Source organism: Crocodylus porosus, unplaced genomic scaffold (genome assembly GCF_001723895.1).
Source record: "Crocodylus porosus isolate Cpor-Errol unplaced genomic scaffold, CroPor_comp1, whole genome shotgun sequence".
In the NCBI taxonomy this organism is placed as follows: Eukaryota; Metazoa; Chordata; order Crocodylia; family Crocodylidae; genus Crocodylus; species Crocodylus porosus.
This window is the reverse complement of record NW_017728910.1, coordinates 719,899-747,141: the sequence shown is the minus strand read 5'-3', so window position 1 is coordinate 747,141 and position 27,243 is coordinate 719,899. Positions and strand designations below refer to the sequence as shown.

The 27,243-nt window shown below is 43.3% G+C and overlaps 1 long non-coding RNA gene across 3 annotated transcripts in view; it reads right to left on the bottom strand.

Moving 5' to 3' along the window:
• The window catches only part of LOC109308335, a 111,876-nt gene that overhangs the window by 63,953 nt on the left and 20,680 nt on the right, over positions 1–27,243 (bottom strand). For all 3 annotated transcript variants that reach the window (XR_002100581.1, XR_002100580.1, XR_002100582.1), the window contains exon 2: positions 21,975–22,191. This is a non-coding gene — a long non-coding RNA (uncharacterized LOC109308335). The remainder of the gene's footprint in view (positions 1–21,974; positions 22,192–27,243) is intronic.

Here is a 27,243-nt window from a genome sequence, read left to right as displayed (position 1 = left end):
CCCCAGCCCCAGCCCCAGCCCCAGCCCCAGCCTCACAGCCCCAGCCTAGGTGGATGGTGGGGCCATGCAAGCGGTGAGCGGGGGCAAAGTCAGGCAGGGGTCCCCGTGCCCTACTGGGATCCGTGTGCCCAAGAGGAGAGACAGGGAAGTTTAATCCCCCACCCTGGCCCCCTCACCTGAGGCACTGCCTGGGCCAGTGTCCGGTCATGCCCCCTCCTCCTCGGAGACAAGCCTGGCAAGGGCTGTTTCCCCACCTTCTTTTCCAGGCACACCCTGCCTGGGGTCCCTGCAGGCTAGGATGGGGGTTTAAACTCCTCCCCAATCATACTTAGCAGCCTGCTGGCAGGGGGGTGGGTAGAGGGGGCTGGCTACACCCCCCCAAGTCAGCTTCCCTCCATGCTTGCAGCTGCTCTGGAAGGGAAAGGGAAAGGGAAAGGAGAACTCACTCTAGTGCCCCATAGCTTCTAGCGTGAGTCACTATAGGCATGTGCTTGCATTTCCAGAATCAAAAGTGAATGCCTATTCACTTGCAAATTGGTTCCAACTACACAGGTGAGACTAACCTCCAAAGAGTCAATCAGTCCAGGTTTGGGCTTTTTGAATGTCTGTCACTAGCCATAGTGTCTGACATGATTTTGTGGTCCCCCAATTTGATACCCCTTCCATATACAGTAAACACCAGGTTTCAAAGTCATAGCACTGGGGATCAGAAGAAATGCAACTGAGAGCTTCAATTAACTGATACTGAGATGTTGGGAAACAGAAGGAAGGGTACTGTGATACCTAAAGACTTGTTTAAATCTATCCCAAACATGCAGTTGGTCCAATAAAAGATATTACCCACAAAAACTCTTGCCTCATAAAAATCAAGAAGGCTTTCAGGATAGAGGGGAAAAGCAGAGATTGCTGTATTTATTTATGTAGCTAGATGTATCCAACTATGAAAAAGTACCTCAGTGGCAGAAGTATTTGCTGATGAAAAGGATAAATAGCAGCCAAATCTAGAACAGCCAACAGAATACAGAGAAAATGGAGTAAGTTTACTGAATCAATTGCTTCATTTTCAGTGCCTTACGAGCTGGAACTTTGGCATTAATTAAGTGATCCAAAATTTCAGGCTGATATTTCTGTCAGGTGTTAGATTATAGGAATGAGCTCATCCAACCCAAGCAGCTGTGGAGTATCATCTATAAACTTTGTCTAAACCCAAGCATCACCTGCTTCACAGAAGGGAAATATATTTGATAATGGCATTAGGAGGAGTCTAAAATTAGATATTTAATACAATGTTGTGATCACTGAAATTGACAACAGTTGAATGATTCAAATTCCAGATCTTTCTTGACTGAAAGAGATTTTCATTAAATTCATCAGCTCCCATTCGGTTTTCTCTTAGTGTTCCAAGAGCACTTGACGCATCCCTGCAGTTTGAAGTGTGCACTCCACACACAGTTGAACCTGGTAAAGCAAGATACTTAATGAACAAAAGTGAAGAACCCTCTCCTCACTTCTTAGTAGCATAAATAGCACTGTAATGAGGTTTAATACTGATAAGCAGGGCTCCAAATTTTCTGTTCACCATGGAAAAACCCAGTAAAATGTGGATTCTCTCCTTTTAAGGAGAAAAGTCTGGATTTTCTCCTTTAAGGGGAAAAACACCGGGAGCATCAGGTTTCCCTTTGCTGGCTGGCAGAGTTCCAATTACAATTTTAAAACAGAGAAAACCAGGATCCCTGGTTATTATGTGGTCTGGAAAGCTAATTAAACCAATTAGTGCTTATTGACTTCAGGGGTCCTCTGGTGCCAGTGAAAATGTATCCAAACACTTCTCATTTGGTTTGCTATGAAATGTCCTACTGCAGCTGCACTCACCATCCTATCCCAGACTGGAATAGGAAGAGAAGTTCAGCCAGCCACTTCTCAAGTGACCAGCTATACAGATCTTCAGGAAGGCATGTACTTTGAATCCTTTCCTCCAGACTATAGATAGGGACCGAAACTCTTCCTTTTGGAGGGCTGGCACCTGAGGCAACAAGTCCTTCCTCCATAACATTAGTAGGTGGGGAAGGGAGCGACAAGATTTGGTAAAGAGAGCACAGAGAGGAATGAAAGGCTAGGAAAGACTATTGAAGCAAGGAAAATGTGAAGAGAGGAGAATGGTGAACAGAGATGGTCATGGAGCAAGAGAACAGGGCAGAAAATAGAGGGGGTGAGAGAGAAATCAAGGGAGAAGGAATTGATTGCACGTAGCTGTACGAAGCTGTTTAGATGCAGCCAGTTCTGAGAACCGCTAGAGGGAAGCAATGATCCAAGCAGCAGCAGGTTGCTGGCTGTGAGCTGTGCACAGGGTCTCTGATGCTATAAGTCACCTTCAACAAGGGCCCTTGTCTTACTGAGTTGGAAGAGGGTAGGTGTTATGACAAGGAAGCATAGAGAAGGGAAGAAGTAGGATACAGGGAACCAAGTGAAAGGTAGGGCAGCAACGAGTGAGGACAGAGGGAGCAGGGGAAGGACTAGGCCTTGTCTTGTTATTCTTCAAAGAAACAAATGGAAGAAAACTATGACTGGATTGTTAAGAATCTGCCCTGCCCTGCCCTGCCCTGCCCTGCCCTGCCCCGTCCCTCAACAGCCTTCTGGCCCTTCTGTCTTTTCTACTTGCATGCAATCGTTAAGCCTGCCTCATGCACTTGCCTGTTAATGCTCTCCTTCTACACCATAATGTAATGGAAATACATGAATAGTAATGGGATGTCAGCATTTAAATGTCTAACAAAGGTTCTCAAACCGCGGACCACCACTTATCCATGAGCTCCATTCAGGTGGTCCACAGAAAGGTTGAGGAACAATTGGGAATATCTGTACTTGTAAAGTAAGACTGCTGCTTTTAAAATATGAGTTGTGTGCTTTGATTTGTAGAACAAAAACCATTTATTAAGTGGTCCACCAAGATGCTCAGCAATATTCAAGTGGTCCACGAAAAAGTTTGAGAACCACTGGTCTAAACTATTAGGGTGTTATTTCAATACAATTATCAAGATAGAAATTACAAAACGTGGCAAAATCTGACTGTGATTGCTGGAATCTCATTGGGGAAAATCCCAGACATAAACAGAAGTCTCCAGAAACCTTTGACCAACATTGTGGGACCCAGGCTTGCCAGATGTTAACGGGTGTGGCCTCACTGAAGTCAATGAGGTTATGTCAATTTATACCTGCTGAAAAGCTGACCCTTTTTCTGCAAAACATTGTCTTTAACAGCATATTTTATTAAAAAATTAGTACTCATAGATGACTCCTCAGGATAGCCCAGGGCCCAAATTTAGTACCAGAACCCATATTGCTGTAACCCCTTCTTTCTCATCCCAGTGCCCAACCCAGTTTCACTCATTGTTTCCATTTCTCGGTGTAACATCTATACTCTCTAGCCTGATCCTGTAATGGTACAGATGTACCCTTCTTGTTAATATATATAAAAGCCTTAACAATCCAGGAATTTGTATGGTTGTCTCATGTTCTGTGTCCCACCAGAATAATGTAAATAAGTCAGGTTGTCCTTTTTCACTCCTCTGGGGTGTACTCTGGAATGAATCCAGGCTGGACCATCTCAATGGTATACAGAAAGGCCATCTACAGGAGGTGGTTTTAAGATCTTATAAATTATTTTGGTTTATGTTAGTTTATTCCAGCTTAAATCCAGTTTATTAATGTTGCTTCCTCAGTTTATTGTCTTTCTCTTCACAGATGGAGGGAGAAGATTTTATAGGTGATTTATTGGGACCCAGTTTGTTCTAATAAATTACTGAAGTATTATTATTATATTCAGATCAAGGTACACTTTAAAAATAAAATTTTAAGAAATAAAACAAAATAGGATCTGTATTATTAAGAGTGTACAAACTGTGAATTCATTGAATTCATATTACCCACTCAAAGCCATTACACTTGGTTTATGATATATCTAGGATAATGATTTTATTGTTACAAAAAAGACCTCAAGTTTATGTAAGAAATGATCAGGAGAAGCAGATGAACTCTAAGAAGATCAAGCCCTTTATAATCAGTTAAAAAGAAACTCTTCAGCAATGATCTGATGGGCAAAGTGAAATGCCATCAACACTGGATGAAGTCGTCAGCCTTTTTCCCCACCCCCAAGACTACATTATGAATCTGTGGCAGGAATTTAGACCCAGAGTTTAAGGGTGCAGACAGAAGCGCAGCTCCCATCTGTAACTCTGAACCATTTCTTTAAAGCATTCTGAGTTATAAATCTAGATGCGGGTAGCTTGCAGCCAGGTTCCCATAGCAATGCCCCAGAGGCTGAAAACTCTCCAGACTGAACTCCCTGTGCTCCCTTTCCTCCTTCCCATTCTGAAAACAGTGATGTTGGGAGCTCAGCAGACACAAGTGACACGTCTTTGAAATGTCTTTATCTGATACCTCGTGCAATGAGGGGCCAGAGTTTCACCTTATATGCCATTTTTCAGCTGTTTGCAGCCATGCACTTGTCATTTTTCAGCTGTTTGCAGCCATGCACTTGTGTTTGGTCACAGCTATAAACTGCTTTCTGTGGCCAGATCAGGTGAGAATTGTCACTTCAGTTTAACTCTAAATGACATGGAAGTCACTCTTCCAAGGCTTGAGGAACCTAGGGAAAGGAATGCAATAAACTTTGTCTACATCATTTAATCTGCTTTCATAAAATATATTAGATATGAATTGTCAAACTGTTCCCTGCCCTCCTAATTACAGAGCTTTATTATTCAGCTAAATACAGATTTACACTCACGCTATTGTCAAGTCTCTTTCCTTCCCATGAGGCAGGTGCTGCCTGGACATAGACAAGTTTCCTGTTTCTTTTTGTCACTACTTTCTTATGCAGTGTCCACAGCTGCTGAAGATTAGAGTACAGCACAAATTAGTTTGTGTGGTCAACTGGGCACTGTCAAGGTCATATGTGCAAATGTGTTTTGATCTAATGAAAAATGTCCTTTTCTGAATCTAACAAAATGGTAATGTCAAAATAAATCACTGAAGAAGTGAGAAAACCTCCTGCTAACCACAAGATCACGATAGCACATATAAAATAGCTAAAGGTCTGATGACTGCCTTGAATCAGGAAGCACTGTTATAGGGCCTGATCCACAGCCCAGAGGAAGGAGTGGAAATATTTCCATTGATATCAGTGGACTTTGGATCAGATGTTTGAGGCAGGACATATATTTTGTTAAATTATACCCTGTTATTATATAACAAAATTATATTTTGTTAAATGCTTTTGTTAAATTATATCCAAGTCTCAGGATTGTTTTTAAGTTACAGAATGAGAGACCAGTAATTCTTAATACCTTGCCATCAGAGCTGCAAGGCAGTAACAGCAAAGAAGTAAGCAACTGTGTTGATTCTGTCTCAAAATGGAAACGTCCTAGAGCCCTGCAATGAAGTCTATGGCAACCTGCAGGTTCTTGTGCATTTCTAAAGTGACACTGTGCAAAATCTTCTCCTGGGGCAAGAACAGTCACAATTTGTGAAAGATTGCTACAGTTTTATTTTTGGCTCATGGCTTTGTATATTAACAGTCCCTGATCCATATGTGTGTCTGTGTTGGTACATTTGGAAAAGCTGTTAGGTGCTTCTGTCTCAGTTTTCAAACACCTTAAAATCCACTGACAGTTGTACAACATACATATATGCACATGTATGTACATGCAAATTCTCTGAACATATTTCCTTCCTATATGCAATATATGTGACAACTTCTCTCCACAAGAGAAGGGAGGTCTTACAGGTACTTCTGGACCTAGCGCTGGCTGGATATGACTGTCAGCTGACCCCCAGAGAATTCCATGCTGGAGCCTGCATTCTTCAGCACAGGGGTTTGCTTTGAAAATACAGGTCAGCATAAACTAATCTTAGTTGTGATCTGTAGACCAAAAAAATATTTTAAAACATCTGTCACTGGGAGCAAGCATGCTGTGGAATATATTCTGCAACCATCATACAGCAATGTCACACTTAAATGTCCTTGTATTTAACACGTTAACATGTTTGGTACCGTATTAGAGAGAGATTCCCTTTCCAGGTCTTACTTATTTGAGGGATCTTGATGTTGCTAATCTGTTTACCATGTGCAGTGCATGGAAAAAAGTGACCTAATTCTGCCCTTTCACAAATCCTTTGTAGTTGACTTAGACCTAAAGTAAATGATTAATTCACCTTAGCTTAATAAAAGCTGTGTGAGCAACTAGGAGGGGTGAAAAAACAGGTAGAAGCTATCCAGCACCTAGAAACTCTGCCTACTGGAGGAGGAGATTGAACTACAATCTCCCCAACTTCTGGAGGAGGAGTTTGAACTGCAAATGTTATAGCAAGGAAACTAGCTCTCACTGACTGCACATAGCCTGCAGGCCTGATTTAGTTGCTAGTTGGTGATGAAAACTGTAACCCTAATAAATTAACCCTTTGCTCGGTGTCTTGTACGCAACTCAGAAAATTTAAATTTCTGTTTCTGTTGCTTTCAGAATATAACTCCTATTATACTGAGGATTATGTAGTAGTCACAACTTTTTTTCTTGTTTTAGAGTTTTCAGAACTTTTTGTGAGAGCATCAATAGGGTTAGAAGTATCAGAAGCCATCAATATCTAATTGGCCTGGAATGAGATTCTTGCAGTTTGCAGGCAAATGTGCAAAGAGTTTCCATCACTGATCTGTTCTGTTACCACTTGCCTTATTACTGTTTCAGTTCCTTCAGTTAACTTATTCCTTCAAGGGGATGAGCAACTCCTGGGAAACACTGAACACCCTCAACACCAGTTAACTTTTAGGCTAAATACAGACAGTCAAAAAACCCAAGGCTGAATTGATTCAGTCTTTGCAGGTTAGTCTAAGCTGCAGATATTAAACTGAGAAACAACTGGACAGACATTCACTTCTGATTCAGGAAATGCAACCATCTATTTGCTGGATACTCTCCAATATCTCCACATCCTTTCTGTAGTGGCGGGGCCCAAAACTGAAGTCAGTACTCCAGATACAGCTTTGCTAGTGCTGAAAAGAGAGGAATAATCACCTCTCTTGACCTACTGGCAACAGACCTATCAATGCAGCCCAGTATGCCATTAGCCTTTTTGGAACAAGGGCACACTGCTGGCTCATATTCAGCTTATTGTTCACTGTAACTCCCAGGTCTTTGTCTGCAGAGCTGCTGCCTAGCCAGTCAGCTCCCAGCCTGTACTGGTGCATGAGAAGTGCAGGACTTTGCACTTGTCCTTGTTGAACCTCACAAGATTCCTTTTGGCCCAATCCTCCAATTTGACTAACAGCAGCAGGACTCCAAGGGTTGCTCATCACTTCTTCCTGCTTGCAGGTGCCCCTGGGATTTATAGTCCACAGTTGCGGCCAGCAGTAAGTTTTTAGCAGCTCAGGGCACCTCTGTACTTGGGGGAAGGGAAGTTTAACCCCCATCCCTGGCTCCAGACCCAGCCAGGAATTGTCAGGAGTCGGGTTTTGGTCCCCACTTAATCACTCATCTGCTCTCTGATCTTGAGCAACTCCCTTCACATCAGTGCCTTAATGTCCCCTTCACTAAAAGGCATACTTCTTTTCTGTTATAGAAGGTCTTTCAGGTCTGCTGCTGACTAGCACAATATAGGTGTTTAGTATTATTGTTAACAGGAGTATGGGGATCCTCTCAGGACGTGCTCAACATCTTGCCAGATCTGGCTTCCCCGTGGAAATATAGATTCACCCCCAATAATCAGTATCAGACATGCCTAATTATGCTTAATTTTCATTGCACAAGTGCAGCTTTGCATGCCTAGAGTTCAGTCCATCTTTTGCACAGCTTTATGGTGGATCACAAGCATTCATCAAACCAAATTGTTCCTTGACAGTCTTTGGAGGCAGATATTTGCCATCTGCAATCCATTCCCTGGTTTCTGGCACATTTTTTTCAGTACTGACTTGCTAAATCTGTTTCACATTTCCATGGGCTTCTTCATGCCCTGTAATAGCAGAGCCCCACACAGTTTAATTGTTGACAGCTGTGTCATGAAAAGTATTTTATGTTTCCTTTGTTGTTTCTCTTGCTGAGTTCATAGAATTACTACATTAGGAACCACTTGGCTGTGTCACACATACCAGGAAGTGGATGGAGGGTATATGTAATTTCTGATGGGCTTTTTAATGTTTCACTTTAATGTTTCTTTTAAAAACTGTTTATAGGTAATGTTATGGGTAACTAGACATTAAAACAAATAGACACACAGGCCTATACACATGAAAAACTTACACAGAGGGCAGGCTGCAATTAATTGGGACAGTAATTTCATGCAAATAGGTATGTAGCTCTTTGTTGCTATCCTTGGTCTGGCCCAAAAAGAACAGTAGTTAGTGCAGTTCTTTTATGCACAGGCAAAGACAAAGCTAGAGGCACAAACTTGTCATTAAACAGGGAAATACATCAGTTTATTTATTCTGTGTGGGTGAAATGCACTTCAAGGCCCATTTAAGACCTTGCAGCAGAGGGTAGGCACGGGTGGGGGCCAGCACCCTGGGCAAAGGAAGAATGTGCGCACCTCCCCAACAAGTAAGTCTGTTGTGGGGGGAGGGGGAGCAGATCAAGGCCCCTACAGTGAGGAAGGGAGTGGGGCAGAGACAGGGACAGGGGCAGGGGCAGGATGGGTCATGGGACACTGGGAGCCTGGGAGGCTCATCCAGGGGCACGGGGGGGGGGGGGCACTCCTGACACTGCATGCACCTCCAGGGCATGTCCAGGAGATACATGTCCCCCGCCTCCTATCTGTGCTGTGTGCAGGGTGGAGGTGGCTGCCATTGCAGGCTGTGCTTTGGACCCCACTGCTGGTGCCCTAGCAACCATATGACACCACGTGCCTCCTAGGCAGCAAGCATCCCACAACCCACCCTGTGGCCCCATTCATCCCCCCCAGGGGCCTCAATCTGCACCCCCATGCCCCTTTCTGTCCACACATTTACCTGCTCAGCTGGGCACTGGTCCACACAGGGCCAGGCAGGCTGAGTTCCTGGCTACCTGCAGGCTCTAGCTGCTTGTCTCTGTCTGTGCGCACTACTCCCTGCAGCTGCCTGGAGCCTGCGCCTGGGCAGCCTGCATTTGGGGGTCTAAGCCTCCTTAGGCCAGCCTTCTACAGCCTATGGCCAGCACAACCAATGTGTAGGACAGATGAGGGACTGCATGCTGACCCAAGCAAGGCACCAAACAAGGATCTATTAGGGCTGGGCCAATAGGGCCCAGGTATGCTGACACACAAACCTGGCACAAAAAATGAAGAGGGATAGCTGCCCCTGTTCCAGTACTGTGATTACTTGGGACCATCCCTCTACCTTCCCATTCTGCACAGTCTAATTCCTCTGCCTTTCTGCAGTGCATGATGTGTATCTGTTAGTCCCATTACATATACATTAGCTTGGCATACTGCATACACAGAATGCAGAATCATGTTAGCATAAGGCTGTTTTTTGAGAAGTTTAACGTTTCAGGCATACTGTTTAGTCAAGATTTTTAGTTGCTACCTCAGTGCTCCAGTGATTGCTATGTAAGAACTCCTTGGCTAGACAAAAGTATTCTTTTTTCCTTCACCTTTTTAGCACAGTCAATATTTCAGCTGCAGAGATGTTGATGAAAAATGAGCCACCCATTCCTATCCTTATTTTGACAAAAATATCCTTGTTGACTACATTGTGTCTGGGAGAAAGGCAGAACAGAACTGGAAAAATCTGCAAAATATTTGCTGCACAGGAATACCTTTAGGTGACACTGGGCTGTAGTGAAGCTTACACACTGTGCAACTCTAAGAGCCAAACTCTCTTCTCACTTATGCTAGGCAGAGCTCAAATCAGACGTATCTGTTTTCCTGGAATTCCCATTGATGTACAGTATATTACAGTGTAGAGTCAAGCATCACCTGCACAAACTCTTACTGATGTCAATGAAAATTCAGCGAAAAACAGAGCATCAGTCATGCTTCACTGTGAAGATCTAAAAATTTAGACTCTTTGATGCTTAATGCAGAGTGTTTTTTAAAATCAGCAAAGCATTTTGGGGGAAAAAACAGTGCTTGTTGTTCATACAATGCATTGCTGTATCTATCAACATTCTGACATTATTTTATCACCATAATTGTACATATTGGTCCAGAAAATGCACAAATCAGAGTAGATACGTATCACATATCTGGCCCACATGAAAATGGATATGAACAAAGTTCCTGACCAAACAGTCATTTTTCAATTAAAGTGAGGTTAAAGCACAAATTTACGGACCATGAATTTTAGTTCACACTATCATATGGATTATGAAATCAAGGTCCCCATTTAGATTTTGAGCAACCACCACCATTAGCAACAAAAATGTTTGGGAACATGCACCTCATGAATTTTGATTCAGAATTTCAAAGGGAAGACTCACTTACAAACTTCAGATGTGGATCTGGGTTCAGAATTCAACTCTGTTCCCATCCCAAAGCCAGAAGAGTCTGGATCCAGGTTTTATGAAAGGCTTATCTTTATTTTACATACCTATGCCTTGTTGTACAGGAAATATTTTTCCAGTTGCTGAAGTTGTTATTACTGTATTAATATTCACACTTTCTTTTAATGACACTCCAGTGATTAACCATCCCAAGGCTCGAATCATTTCCTTTATGTGGATAAGACCCCCTCAACTTCCTTTTTATGATTATTTAGATAAAGAACCACCAAGACATGTAAACACATAGGAAGATGAACATTATTAAAACTGAAGCACTTGAGTATTTTATAGACAAGTTTCACTTCTGAAGAACAGTTTGTAAAGATCTTCTGTGATGTCATCTACTGAGTGACTGGTGCAACAAAAGAACTCAGCTCCATGTTAGCCAAAGGGCTTTCTCTTGCTGAAGTATTTCTGAGCAATTCCTTATCTAGAACCTGTATGAGATTTCTAGACTCAGGAGCACTTGAAGGGATTTGGAGTTTAAGTCATGGCTTTGACGCAAGGACCACATATGGCAAGAGACTTACACCAAAAAAAAAAATCACAAAGACTTAAGCGGCGCGATGGTGAGCACTGTCAAGCCTAATTCTTAAGTGCCTGGTTCCTGCCACAGAACTGACAGTCCCCAGTTAGACACCTAACTCTTCTGATGTACTGAGGTGAGTTAGGTGACTACAACTTCAAGAGGGATGTGGATAACCTGGAGAGGGTCCAGAGAAGGGCCACTCGTATGGTTAAGGGCTTGCAGGCGAAGCCCTATGAGGAGAGACTAGGGCAACTGGACCTCTTCATCCTCCGCAACAGAAGGTTGAGAGGCGACCTTGTGGCTGCCTATAAATTCATCATGGGGGTGCAGAAGGGAATTGGTGAGGCTCTACTCACCAAGGCGCCCCTGGGGGTCACAAGAAATAATAGCCATAAGCTAGCAGAGAGCAGATTTAGACTGGACATTAGGAGGAACTTCACAGTTAGAGTGGCCAAGGTCTGGAATGGGCTCCCAAGGGAGGTGGTGCTCTCCTCTACCCTAGGGGTCTTCAAGAGGAGGTTGGATGGGCATCTGGCTGGGGTCATCTGAACCCAGCACTCTTTCCTGTCTATGCAGGGGGTTGGACTCGATGATCTATTGAGGTCCCTTCCAACCCTAACATCTATGAATCTTTGAAACTGGAATTCACAACAGCCAGCCAATAGAAAATGCTGAAGAGAGGGGAGAGTGTGAAACCCTTCCTCTCTTCCAGATTTAGGAGCCCAACTACAGGCCAGTATTAGCTATGTGACACTGGGATTCACAGCCTGAAATCATTTCCTCTGGATACAGATGTCTGACTTACTTTCTTCTCTTAAAACACACCTGGTGGTAGTAATATTTTATCTGCTATCCTGATGCCCAGGAACTGGGAGACAGGTTCAATGTGCTTCATAGCCTGTGAGGTTCAAACCCACAGCACTCACCTCCCCAGAATGCATCATAACCAGCAGCCCCAGGAACCAACTTTTGGGGGCTGCAAAAGTCACAGTGGTACAGAACTCACATTATGACTCTGGCCACAACCTTGGCCATACCAAGATGAAAGATATGGCCTATTCTTCATCTCTCCTGTTTGAAGCTGTGCCATTACAGTCAAGAATTCAAGCTTCAAGGGGCAGAAAGAGGGAGTAATAGGGAGCCTGACTCTATAGCCTGGTGATGAGGGTATTCTTCTGGGAAGGGGGGAGTCCTAGTTGCTGGTTCCTGCTGTCAGCAATGTTTAGGGAGGGTTGGGATGTGTTATGGCCATGATGGGCCAAGAAATGTTGAAGCAAGGCTTTTTCTGTTATATCCTTTATTGGACCAACTGTATAGTTGGGAGAGCTGTTGGACAAGCTTTTGGGCATCAGGTGCCCTTCCTCAGGCCTGAAAAAGAAGCAAATGTAGGCTGACTTAAATATCAAGAAAAGATTCCCTGCAAAAGAAAACAGTCTGCTTGGAAGACGACTGTGAACTAGGAATGAAGGAATGTAAACAGGAGCCCTTCTAAGGCAAAAGAACAGTAGAGCCAGAGTCTAGACAATGTTTATGTATTTAATGCATAGACTCTTTAATGCAAAGTGCATAGGCTGCTGCTGGAGTACAAACCAGATCCCCTAAGGTTAGTGTCTGCATTACTGGGCTACAGAGTTATGCTTATTAGGCCTGTGCAAAGTGGTATATATTCACTTTGGATTCAGATTTGGCTGATTAGGAGGGACAGCAATTCAATTTGGTAATTCAAATCATTGTCCCAATTCTATCTGGCCGGACCGGATCTGAAGATTCAGTGCTGCTTTGGAGATTCAGCCATAGACTAAACGGGCAGCAGTCCTCACCACGCTGGACACAGCTGGCTGCCTCCGGCTGGTAAGTCTGTTGTGGTGGGCAGAGGGGAGAGGGAAGGGGTGTGTGTGCGTGTGTGCGGGGGCGGAGATCAATGCCCCCACAGCGAGGGAGGGATTGGGGCTGGGGCAAGCTGCCCAGCTGGGGCAGGGGGCATAGGCAGAGCTGCCCCTAGGGGTGTGTGGGCCCCGGGGGCGGGGGTGGTGAGCAGCTGGAGCTGGCGGAGTGGGGCGGGATGTACAGTCCCATACAGGCCCCACCATGGCCGCCATGTACTGCCACTGCTGAGCCCCCGCTGGCTGCAGCCGCTCCTCTGGCTGCTTGCCACCCCCCTCCACCCCCCACTCCACCAGCTCTGGCTGCCACTCCTCTGGCCACTCACTACCCCTGCCCGCTCCGCCAGCTCCAGCTGCTCACTACCCTTCCCCCCCTGGGCCCCACATACCCCTAGGGACAGCTCTGCCCATGCCCCCCACCTTGGCTGGGCAGCTTGTTCCAGCCCCAGCCCCAATCCCTACCTCACTGTGGGGGTGTTGATCTGCCCCCCCACACCCCTTCCTTCCCCCCCACAACAGACTTACCACTTGGAGACAGCTGTGTCCAGCGACCTGCTACCTGTTTAGTCTATGGCTGAATCTCCAAATTGGGCCAAATCTTTTCCAAATAGATTCAATTCGGAGCTTTTAAATGGTCTCCCAATTCAATTCGGATTTGGAGATTCGGTCACCAAATTAGGCCAAATCTCCTCCAAATCAAATCGGCAACCAAAGCTTCACACAGCCCTAATGCTTATGTTCTTTCTTGCCCTAAGAATTCAGCACATGGAGGCAAGCACCTCCAGGAAAGTTAGAAAGAGTGATGCTCAGTGTCACCACAAAATCCCCTTTGTAGACGCAGGTCCATCTCCCAGTGTCTTATCTCTTCATTTGCAACACGGGGATAAACTACTTCCTTTTCCTGACCCTTTTGTCTGCCTTCTCTATTTAGATTGCAAATTGTTTCTTAGTATGTGCAGGTACAAAGTTCAGCACAATGATGGCTTGACCTTGATTTAGGCTTCTAGGTAATTATAATAATGTCTTCTTTATTATTTGTAAGAGCACCATCATTCCTTAGTGGGGTAAGCAGCTGAAGAATTTAACTATAAACTAGTCAATATGGCCACTCTGTTTATTTTTGCCTTTTCTTTATGCAACAGCAGATGGAGCTCTTTTTTCATCTGTTCCACGCATGCATTAATGCCGGTGCTATTACAAATTCTACTGTTGTAATTATTCTGTCAGCACCTGCCACTGCTGCTATATGTACTGTATCTCTGGTGGTTATAAATGAAGGAGTTCAATCTCTAGGGCTCTCTATTAGGCATCACTCACCAAGACTAAATTCAGTGAAACTTATAAATAAAAAATTTGATCCACAGCCACTGCTCTCCCATTCTAATGAGATGTGCAATCTGCTTAATTGTATTCGTACTGGTAACTAGATTTAGAGAGAATCCATTACAATTACTAGCTTTTTTAGGCATATTTCATTTTCTATGGCAACACTAGGGCTCAGAAATTCTCTTGCCAACTTTGGAGAGAAATTACATAAATTGTCTAGGGTCTGTGGTATATGGTCTCAGCATTCTTGAGAGAAGATTTTACTGGGAACACGGAAAGGCTTGAAGTTAAGATACAGAACTCAAGGTCAAGAGATCTACCATCAGATTGTCAGTATTATTAAAAAGCTGAGCATCATTCACTTCCTAGATGCCTATAAGAAACCAGGCTTGGCATGATAGGCAGGCTGAGAGGGAAGGAGGGAAAGCTGGGACTTATTGACATCACTATGTAAACAGAAAAAAAAATATCAAATATGTTTGCAATTGTAGATTGGCTCAACACCCCCTTGCCCACTCCGTGTGTACACCACTAACCTCTTGGGCCCTCGTTCTGCAACTGACCTCACTGGGGCTCAATGTGGACACAACAGTCTGCTATCAGCTGTCGGGCCAGGGGTTTAGATTGTGAGCTCTGCAGAGCAGAGGCCGTGACTGCAACTGCAACTGCCTCTTAGAGTGTGTTGTTGAGTTTGTTACTAACTTGTGAATCATTGATCATATTATTCTGTGTGAAAATATTAGTCATAGCCAGGCATCTAAAGCCAGAAAGAAGTACCTGAAGGACTGACCTGGTTTTCCAGAGGTGCTGACCACCCAAAACTCCCAAAGAATCCAGTATCCCTGAAATGTAGACCACTTCTGTAGATACCTCAACATGGGTTTAAGTGCCTGACTTTGGATCTCTATATGTGAAGATGCTGATCTTAAAATCACTACTCCTAAAACAGGTATTGACAAAATAGTTCTCTCCTGCTATAGCTGCAGGGAACTGATACTGACACTGCTTCTACTCCACCATATCTCCGTAAGAGAGAAGCAACCAGGAGTACCAGCAGAGTAAGAAACTGGTGAAGAGAGTCCTAGAGAAACAAGGCCCACTTTGCTTAATAGACTGAGGAGAACCCCCACAGCTGGTTACAGAAAGAAAACATGCCCCCTTGCTGCATGTTAATGAGGTAACTTGTCTGTTACAGAAGTGATGTTGGGGAGCAGGAGAAGGTAGGAAGAAGGAGAGAAGCTGAGGTTGAAGGACCCCCATAGGCAGGGAAAAGTCAGCAGCCAGCCAAGTCCCCTGGAAAGTAAAGGTCTGTTGTTCCCATTAGTCAGGAACTGGGAAGATGTGAGTGGACACTCCCCTCTCACCCAGACCCTGCAAACAGCCAGTGTAACTCTTTTCACCACACAGGAGCCAAGCAAGCTCCTTGTGAAGTGAAGCAGTGTGGCTTGGTGGGTGTGATTTGCTTTGCCATGGTGTGCTCCACTGCAAAAAAGGGGAATGAAGGGGTTGGAAAACTGTAAATGCATGTTCTTCTAGGAAGAAAGGATTCAAACAGAGCATTCACCCCCTCTCTGATTCTCCATAAAGCCACATACCGCCAACCCATGTACAGGCGAACAGCTGCCATGCTTCAAACAGCTTTTCTTGGAACAGGCTCAGGGAAAGGGAAATGTGTGGGGGCCCTATGCTTGCATCAGCAGCACATAATGTTTCTTCCAAATAAAGGTCTCTGAAAAAAAATCAAGAGGCCTTTCCTGATGCAAGAAGTAATTGAATTTCTCTCACTTGAGACACGTTTCAAACCCACGAGTCTTATTAGTTTCCATTTTAATTTTCTGCACATTTTGACAGTCGTTACATTATTCACCCACCCTGCAGTAATCCTGGAAAGATGCGCTGCTTGAAATATACAGCAAGAGAGACCAGGGAGATGGGTGTGCTGCTTACGCAAGTGACTATAGTATCTCTTACTTACCCAGGGTTTGAAAGAGGCTGGAGCTAGACTCAGTGGTGGCAGATGACAGAACAAAGAGCAATGGTCTCAAGTTGCTGCAAGGGAAATTTAGGTTAGATATTAGGAAGAATTTTCTCACTAGGAGGGTAGTAAAACACTGGAACAGGTTACCCAGAGAGGTGGTGGTAGAGGAAGCTCCATCCTTGGGGGTTTTTAAGACCCGGCTAAATAAAGCCCTGGCTGGGATGATTTAATTGGGGTTGGTCCTGCTTTGAGCAGGGGGTTAGACTAGATGACATCCTGAAGTTCCTTCCAACCTTAATTTTCTATGATTCAATTGATCGATCGAAGCCATGCCGGGACAAGAAATGTAAAACTTACCAACCCATCTCCACTATACTCCATAACAGAACCATAACCATTCCTAGATTTTACACCTGAACCTCCAGAAATGTTATATATCTCATCCAGTGCACTAAATGCCTTGATGCAGAATATGTAGGAGAAACCAAACAATAACTGCATACCAGAATGAACAAACACCTAAAATCTATCAAAGACAAAAATACCCAATTACCTGTGGGCGCACACTTCTCACATCACAACGCTATCTCTCCAGTCTCTCAATCCTAATCTTCAAAGGGAATTTATGAAGTGCCTTTCATAGATGATCCTATGAACTTCACTTCATAAATCTACTGGATACAAAAAAACATGGACTAAATACAGACATTGGGTTTATAGCACATTATAACCTGACTGCCGTCTGACAGTCAACTTTCTCCCCTTTCCCTCCCCCACCTACTTGTCTTGCACATATTGTTTCCCGTTGCCTCTGATCCTCACTGCCACACATTTGCATTTTTACACACCTACATTTTGCATATTGGCTTCTATTCCATTTGGGAGAACTACACAAAACACCATCAGACTTTCCCTATGCCTAAAGAAGGGTGTTTGTGCCTGAAAACTTTGCAAAGAACAATTTTTTCAACTATTTAATTGGTCTAATAAAAGATACCACATTTACCCAAAATAACCTTGTCTGCCTATGTATTATATTTAAAGTGTAGTATATTTTTACTACCTTGTTCTCAACTGTTAATTTTTTTTAACAGACCCAGTGCTTAGTTGAGAATCCACATCCTGGATAGGTATTTCACAAAATGAAATGCATGCTTAAACGCAATACAAACTTCTAGAGAGTACGCAAGAGGGAGGCCTGGGAAAGCATAACTAGGGATAGGAGAAATAGAGAGAAAAAAACAACAACTTGATGTATTTATGAGAAACAGCACAGAACGGGAAGAAAGTTAACAAAGCTTAGAGCTAGACTGCACAGTCCCTCAGGGGGAGTGACCCCTTTACAGGCACATCATGAGTAGAGGTGGAGAATTACTCCACTAAAGCCAGAAGAATAGTTGATTTGTCCCTTCTGCCTCATTTCATAGATTTTATAGACATTAGGACTGGAAGGGACCTCAGAAGATCATTGAGTCCAGCTCCCTGCCCCAAGGGCAGGAAGTCAGCTAGGTTCAAAGGATCCCAGAAAGATAGGCGTCCAAACGTTTCTTAAAACAGTCCAGAGTAGGTGCTTGCACCACGTCTGGAGGCGGTCTATTCCAGGCCTTGGGGCTTGGACGGTAAAAAAGTTTTTCCTTATGTCCAGCCTGAAACAGTCCTGAAGGAGTCTGTGACTGTACACGCCAAGATACCTGCCTCTATCCTGGGTTACCCAAAGGGCATCAAAAATACCTGAAAACACGGGCCCTGGTATACCTTTGTATCAGGCTCTGTACTCCAACACTAAACCAGCAGAACTTTGTTGCTTTTGGTGGAATCATAACTGCAGAAACACCAGTGGGGAAGCAGGCCCCTTAGGCAGGAAATGAGCAAGCAGTTTAGAAGCTATTGACAGGATTTGCCAATAGATATTGGGATAATCAGCAGCACTCAGGTAACCCATTCACTCTTCTGGCTATGAGACAGAGGGGAGAGTTAAAAAAAAAGGTGAATCATGCTGCTGGAATGAGGGAAGGCTGTCAGCTGCATCAGCTTAGCCTGGGATGTCCATGGCAAGCAGGAGAAAAAAATCTCAAGTAATGAAATGATCATATACATATGGCATATGTATGACAGGAGAAAGAACTCCAGTAGCCAGCAGAGATCAGATATTTATCATGCAGTTGTATGGAAAGAAGTATATTCGTGTGACCCACAGATATTCACCTCCACATGTGCTGTTCATGTAGAGATGATAGACAGAGTGTAAGGGTGATTCACAGCACTCTTCCTACTAGTACTCTCCACTCTGTGCTACAGAAAACTGACAAGAGATAACAGATGCTGAAAAGCAGTAGGAAGATAAAGCACTATAGAGAAGAGGGAGATAAAGTGCTAAAGAGAAAAGGGCAGATATGCATGTGCACATATACACACACATGCATGTTGAAACAGTCTAAAAACAGCTGGCACAAGTTAATACTGCTGGAATCAGCATTTAACTTTACTGCTTTTGTGCTCAGCATGTCTGACCCACATCCTTAAGACTGACTTCCAGAGACAGCAATTCATGGGGAGTTGTTGGTTCCCTGGCCCTGGAGGAGGGACAGAGAGGGCAGGAACCCATAAGTGCAAGGAGAGCTCCTCCACTGATCTTAAGTATCTGCTGATCAGGAAACAGAGACTCCCATTCATTTTGAGCTGTGCTGAAGGGGAGAGGTAGGCAGAAACAAGCCCTGTCTCCTCCCTGTTCCATGAGGAAATTACACAAGGGAAGGAAATTTCTTCAAGGACCAGATGAAAGGTATGTTTCTGAACCACAGTGAAACCTGTTGAAAACTTTCTGTTAACTTAAGGTCACGGTCCTCTCACTGGGTAATTCCCCATAGGAGGGATGGTCTGAACAATTTGTGTTAATTACTGCACAGTTAGTGATCTTTAGGCCAGCGTCTACACGTGCAGCAGTTAAAGCACAGTAATGCTGTGTGTAGACTAACTTGAGACTAAAGTTAGTTCCAAGTCAGTCCACAAACACAGTGTTACTGTGCAGTAACTAATCAGAAGTAAATTTGATACCTGCATGATGCAGGTATCAAATTTACGCCCAAGTTGGCATTAAGTCACCATGATTACTGTGCAGTATGGGCATGCACATATAGTATGCCAATACTGCACAGTAATTTTTGGTTACTGCTCAGTAATTTAGGTTACTGTGCAGTAAATGTGTAGATGTGCCCAGAGGGAGTTCTAACAATATGTTCCTCCACCTCTGAGTTTTCTGTGCTAACTTTCCCTCTTCAAACATGTAACAGAGTAAAAGTCTCACCCCACAAACTCTTCTGGGTAGGTCTAGTATCTACTTCCCTGTAGGCCTAATACAAGGTGAGCATTCCCTCGGTACAAACCTAATAACCACAGTCAGATTCTTATAGACTGAGGTCTCACCAGACAGACAGACACTTCTATTATGCTTCACTTGCCGCTTATTGCCAAAGAGTAAACTGCAGCTTATATATTTTGACCCAAAGACTGCTCAGCACTTACAGGTATAAAGATGGTTCCTGTTGCCTCTTACTATTTTAATAGCAATCGTGTTCCCATTTAAGTCATAAGGAATTTTGTTGTCAGTGTTAGTGGGAGTGAGATTGGACCAATTAGGCTAGGGATAGACATTCAAAAAGCCTTAGCCTGAACTGATTCAATCTTGCAGGTTAGTCTAACCTGGCTAGGCTAAACCAGTTTGTAACTGGACAGACATCCCACAAATGCAGGCACATGCCTGCAGTGGCTCAGGCTAGAGCCAGGGGGCACTAGAGCAGCCCTCCTTTCCCATCCACAGTCCTGAGCCGAAGGGAGGCATGACCAGGCCCCAGCAGGATGCTCCAATTAGGGAGGCGTCTCCCCACCCCTGCAGCCCAGCAGACAGTTGAGAACACAGTGTTTATCACCCCTAACTCGGTGTTTATCCCACCATCAGAAAACAAAGCCTCTCTCCATTAGTTCAAGCTCTTCTTAAACAGCTTTCCAGGGAAAGAACTGGTCTCCAACAGCACGGACTGTAACTAGCATGTGGTATGCTAGTTAATGCTGAGAGGTGTCAGTGTAAGGCAGGGGGAACGGGGAAACCAGGCAGATGCCTGCAGTCTCTGCCTTGAGCTCCAGCCAGGGAGCATAGGGAAGGGACCAGCCCTGCTGTGGAGCAAAGAGCCTTACCCAGCCCAGAGAGCATGCTGGGATCCTGGGGGAGTCTGGTTTAACTTAAACCAGCAAGGGGTCTGGGACCAGGCATTGCATAAACCGGTGTGACCCAAATCAGTTCAATCTGATACTACATTCAACTAAGTTTATCTCAAACTGGTTTCAATGATTTTCAAACTGGTTTATGTGCACTGAACATCTGTTCTGTTACAGGTTTAAACCTGTTTCTGATCACTTAAGGTGGTTTTTGTGTAATGTCTGTTCCTTAATGTTTAAGGAGTTGTTGTAGCCACACAAATCATCCCAGAAGAGTAATGACACTCAGCAAGTGTTTATTCTTGGAAGTGGGGCCCTACACGGGCTGGGGTGGTATGGGTGCTAAGACTCATGTTGACAGCCCAGAGATCACAAGTTCAAGGCAACAGCAGAAGCACTCATGGTACTGCCCTGTCAGATTCCAATAAATCTATGAATTCTGCTAACTCCCTTGTTACAAGGATACAAAAAAGGAGAGGATTGGAGTTGTGCAAGTCATAGTTACATCAGTGTATCACCAAAGCAATATGTTTACATTTTCCACATATGCAAATCCATGTGTGTTAATTTCCACAATTTGGTTATGAAAGCAACAAAATTATTCCCCAGGGAATCTGGAAAAAAACTTTCAGTCATAATAAGGAAGTATATCACACTGAACCCCTTCTTTCTCCTCAGCATAATGAACTGTATCCTGGAAACAAACTAACAGAACTAAATATGTATACAAATGTTTGAACAGAGAAAAGATTTTATCTGTCTACTGAACTCCTAACGGAAGTGCCTCAGGATAGTCGTCTGGAGCAAATGTATGTTTAAAATAATGTAACCTTCTGCCTCTAGCACAAGAATCTATCAGACATTAAGTGCTAACTGCTCAGTGTTCAGCTGTGTATGCATTAAACCCAAATTACACACTCCATTGCTGCTTTTGCAAGGGCAAATCAGCAGTGTGACTGTCAAAATGGATACCAGTATTATTGTAGATGCTGAGCTGAAATATATTTTAAAAACATTTCAGAGAGCTAGGCGATGCCTATTTGTGTGGGTAAATGCATCCAATGTATTTTGGACTTTCAGGCCTCTAGCTTGAAAATCTGATAGCTCCCCCCACCAAATCATGTGATGGTGTTTGAGTGGAGCTATAGGAAGAAAACTGACCCTCTGAAATAACTTTCAGAGACTATATATTCTTCTTGTTGCTATGAGTCAAATTAGTTCAGTTTGCAAATCAAAAGGTGATTTTTTTCTATCCACTAAAGCTGCAGAAGCCACCCTACAGTCGGCAAATCAAGGTGTGGTCGGTGACCATTCAGAAAGTTTCTACAGCCACATTTCAACTGACAATTTTGCTGTTTGATGAGAGCGAATAGAGCCCGGGTCAGTCGTCCATAGCTGCACTTGTACTGCATGGCTAACAGTGATAAACCCCAGTTTCTCCACCTAGCCAAATAAGACTGGGAGATACACCTGGTGATCTGGAATAAATACATGCTGAGAAAGGAGATAGCATTTTACAAAATCACTTTTCTGACTCTTACCATCCCTGAAGCTTGGCTCATTCTGTGTTGTCTTTGGGGTATGTGCTGGCCAGGCCTTGAAAGCTGATGGATCCATTCTGGTCAGAATTCTTGGTGGATGGGTACCATTCAATTGCTGAACCACTCTGCTAGTTGCCTGACTGGATGTTGTGCTCGTCTTTCATTCCTGACGATTAGAGTGACTAATCATCACTGGTCTTCTTGGCATCTGGATGACCTGCAATAGTTTAAATGTTTAGAAATGCTACAGTACTGGTGGTTATTCAGTACCTGGTATGATTGGTTGAGGCACAGCAAGCAAAGGTGATTATCTGTTTTGGATATTGTAAAGACCATGAAAATAATATTTTCCTAAACTATTCTGGATCATGAGAAATATTAGAGGTTTCTCTATAGCAGAGTCTGTTAGTTGCTGTGAAGAACTTCTCATCTACTTTGAAGATGTCAGTAGATTATTCCCCCTATTTTCAAAAGTGTTCATGAAATCTTGAGTGTCTCCATTTGTGGTTAAGTTGAAACATCTTAATGGAGACCAATATTCAGCATCGCTGAGCATCCATTTATGACTCCCATGACCTGAAATAGATTTTTTGGTGCCTAGTATCTCTGAAAATCAACCTATAGGTATCTCAACTTGAGAAACCAAAACATTATGGTTCCAAAAATTAGTGGACAGATTTGGAAATCTGGACTATATCAAGTCTTGTTAGACTGATTCCACTTCAGGAGGAGATAAATGCATTATTGCGTTTTGGCCAGTCATGTTTGTAAGAGTTTACTGAGATATAGGGATTTTGTAGCCACAACCTCCAAAACACGTATTTATCTATCAGAACATGTGAAGTCTAAGGGCCAGTAGAGTTTAGATATTTCCTTACTATGTGAAGTCTAAGCTGTGAAAACCCTTGACTGTATTAGGCCATGGACCCTTCTGTAGGTTTACCACAGCAAGTCAAACTGTACTGATTAGAAAACTGCCAACACATAATGCAGTCCCTAGAAGATATGTAGCCCCTGCTTTGGTAGTGTTATTTTTACCCTTGCACAATCTGGAGGCAGTTTTCTGAGGTTTGCAAAACTGGTTTTTTCCTGCACATTAGTCCTCCTGCTTTCAAATGCACAACCTGCTTGACACTCATAACTGCCATGGTGGTATTTGTCCTGGGTTTACATTTTGAGCTTTACTGCACTGTTTAAGTCCCACAGCCTTTGTATCACAGATTTTAAAAAGTGCCCAAGAAATGCTTCTTATTGTCAGGCTTTCTGCCCCCCAGTGGTGGTCTCAAAATTCTGCATGCCTGAATGAACTGCGAACAATAATTAATCAACCAATGCATATGGGAGATAGAACATGAACTCATGACTGTTTTTCTTAGTTCACCTATAGTTTCTCTTTGTATTTTCATACTTTCACATTAGAATTTGCTCACCACCAGAGTTGATACTAAACATTCTCCATGAGATGATGCTACCAAAAAATCTTAAGAATTTTGAAAACCATTATCAAATAAGTTTCCTTGAACCATACTTACCTTTAGCCTTTGGCAGCAGAAATATTAGCATTCAAAAGTTTGTAGCCTCTCTCACCAGAACAGAGATGGAGTGTAAAGGCATACTATCAAAAAAGGAGAAGTCTTGATGATAGATTATGAAAATTAGCAATATGTTGACAGAGTTTCCAATACATAATTAAAAACACGTAGGACAGAATACAGACTACTACCAAAAGAGTCAAGTATGGATGATACTTTAAAGGCTCACAGGGTGTTAAGGTAACTATTTCAAAGAAAAGGAAAAGTAGACAGACTTCACATGAGTGAAACTTACATGGCATTTACAGGAGCAAATCCAAGAGCAGTTGTGTAGTTTCACCCCCTTGGATTCCTGGTCTACTCAAAGTTTAAAACCAACTTCCTGGCAGTAGCAGAAGCATTTGTATTCAGGCACCAGTGAAGAAGTCAATGACTATAGCGGTTGTTATAGTCTACCTCCTTGCTTCTAAACTCCTCATTCAACAGGTGTTAATGGCCCTACCTTCTGTCATGGGTCCATTTTCTCCTCTCCCCCTGGGGAAATGTGTACGTAGTCAAATGTATGTTTTAGATTGTTCTTATTTGCACACACACACACACACACACACACACACACACACACTGCTCTATGTTCATGTTAGAAAAGGCAAGGTCAAAGACATACATCTTACACTAGCTGTAGAGGGTGGTGAAGTTTGTAACCCTCCTTAATTTCTTTAGGAGTGTATTCCACACTCTTGGATTTGTTCGTGAGAAAGCTGACTTCTACACAAACAAGAATGGCTGTTACTGAAGGAAATCTCATTATGTCAGAAGGGCAAAGTTGTTAACTGGGTTTTTTATATGAGAGTTATAGACATTTCTTTAGATAGTTGGACCCCAGCTGTTGAGTGTCTTGAAGTGAAAACTAAGACCTTGAACTTGATTCAATATTCTGTAGGGCAGATAACAGCATTTATGTATTTTTGACTGCCTGTGCAGCTAGCAAGAGACACTGCAGAATTTTGAACCTGCTGAAATTTCCAAAATTAGGCAGGCTTGGGTATATTGAATTCCTGTAATTGCTCTAAGAAGTGATGAAGGCATAAATACCTAAAGCCAGATTATCATTTGCTGGGATGAGACAGTCTCCTAACAAACTGGAAATGGTAGGAAGTGTTGCTTGTGTGTGCTGCTCTGAAAGGAATCCAGGAATAATGTTCAGCTGTGGACTTAATTAACCACTTGTGGATATGCACTTTCAGCCAAAGGAGGCTAGTTTCACTGGCCACCAGAATCACCTGTCTTGCTCATCAGGTTCAGTTTCAACAAGCTGTTCTTCATTCATGAGCTGATCTTATCAAATCACAGGGTTTTCTTGGTAGTAGTGGTAAACCACAGGCAGAGCAGTTTGTCAAGGGTATATTACTGACACTTGAGTCTGTTTTACCTGACCAGTTTACCTACTGTCATGTGGCAAGTACCCAAAAAATGAAAGCATAAAGAGAGAAAAAAACTGACTCCACAACAGGGGGATCTAGCAAAGGGTATACAGCTTACCATCATTACTTTTTGGATGCATCCCTCTAGAAAAGACTCAAGCTATTTTAATGACTCCCCTTGACCCCTTCTAACTCTTTCAGATGAGACAGATCTGTAGTATCTGATAATCAACACTGCTGAACGCTACAGATGGGTATTTGAAAATGAGAGTAGATGTCTACATACCATCCATTAGCAGGAGATTATCCACCAGTGCCAGTGCTAATTAAGCCAATGCTATCCTATGCCCTGAGGTGAATCCAGACTCAAGAATAATTGAGTTTCCAAGAAGCTTGTAGTTTTTGGTTTTCTTTGTTTGCTAACTTTTCTATTAACTTGTTCTGGACTGGAAGCTTTGGCACTGGATAGTATTTAGCTTGAATCTCTATAATCAGGACATATTTCTTCAGCACTGTGTGTATGACTACTGTGTGTATTTGAGAAAGCCAATACATCATTCAGAGAAAGGATCGATCTACTTTGGTCAGGAGTGGAACCAAATGCCAGCTCCCATCTGCCAGGATCACATGCTTGGGTAGAAACCTCAGGTACTTGAGGAATGAATGTGCTGAACTGCTCTTGGCCGGTGGGACAGATCCAGATTACTTCAAAAACCTTCCCAAATGTGTGTGATCTGGAGTCGTAGTGTTCTTTGTTGTACATGGCACTTTCTTTTAATATAGGCTGTATCACTAAATCCTCCTTTCAGGGGAGAGGGATTAATGGTTTCTAGAAAACTATTTGGACCTAACCTATTGAATAAATATTTTCTACAAAAACCCGTATTGCTTTCTAAGTAAAAAAACAGTAACTCTAGGCCACATGAACCTCTCTCCCAGCGTGGGTAGTGGAGATAGCCAGAAAGGAAAATTTCCAGGTCAGAAATTGTATTTATTTCCCACACCCTGGAAACAGTCTTACCCAGTATCTGCTCAGTGAAATGGATGGTCCTGTCGGTTACATTGATATTGGAAGATTCGTTTTGGTGAGCAGCTGCGGGGGGTTCAGGGTCCTTGGAGTTTCTGCCTCAGCAAAAGTTTGTCAAACCCAGTATGTTCCAAATAAAATGTTCAGGCTCATCTGACCTGCATCTGCTGGTGAAACATTGTCTGGTGAAAAATATCCATCCTACTCTAATGGGAAAAATATCCATCCTACTCTACCCAGAGAGCTTCCTCCTCCCCACTGCATGCAGGTGTGGGGAAAACACCCTTTCTTCCTTCGTGTTTCCACAGAATCTTGACCACGCAGGGGAGCCGCTCTGGTGCTTTGTGATGGACCGATGCATAAGTTAAAATAGTAACAATACTGACAACATTCACAAGTTTCTCTGAAAAGACAGGCAAGGTGGTTTTGGCATGTTCAGATATCCCAATACTGGAAGCATTCCAGTCCTTGACAAATGCACACGTTTATAATTTTCAGCATTTTGCACTTCCTGATAGATGATTTCAGGATCAGATAAGCAGGAAACAACTTCCTTGGAAGGATCTAAAAATGCCAGGTGAAATCCAATCTGACCCACTGTTTAATTTGCATTCCAAAGATTTCAGCCTCTCAGTTTTCCCCAGTGATTGTTTTATTCAGCTGCACAGATCTTCTAACTAAATGTAACAGTCGCCCAACAGTCAACTGCCCAGTTCACATGGCTGCATGGTTATGGAGAATTCAGTCAGGAATACAGAAGTTCATTGGGCCAACACAAGCCATGAGCCGAGCTGAGAGGAGCTGTCAGCCAACCTTCCTCTGAAACAAAATCTTCTGTTTCCACTCTGAACCCATTGACAGTGCAGTGGTATTTGGGGATGAGAGTGGTGGAAAGAATAATTAGTTTTCCCAGCTACATACATGGTGTTGTCTCAAGTTACCGCTTCCAAACAGCTTTCTCCCTGAGGGTCTTTAGCATGAGAGAAAAATGAAGGGCTAATGTTACTTGCACATGAGAGGGGAGGGCCTGAAAATGGCTCCTTGAAGAATGTGTAAAACATTACCTGCTGGATTACGCTGAGCCAACTGAAGAGAGATGCCTAATTTAATTACTTGACTTGAATAAAATATTAACCTAGAGGAATCACTTTAAAGTTAATGTACTAGAGTGGCTGACACCCTCCACAACTTGTTTGAGAATCCAGTCACTGGCAATACAGAACACATGGAGACCTGATTTTTAGAGAGACAGGGAAACCAAAATAACCCCAAAGAAGTCTGAGACCTGC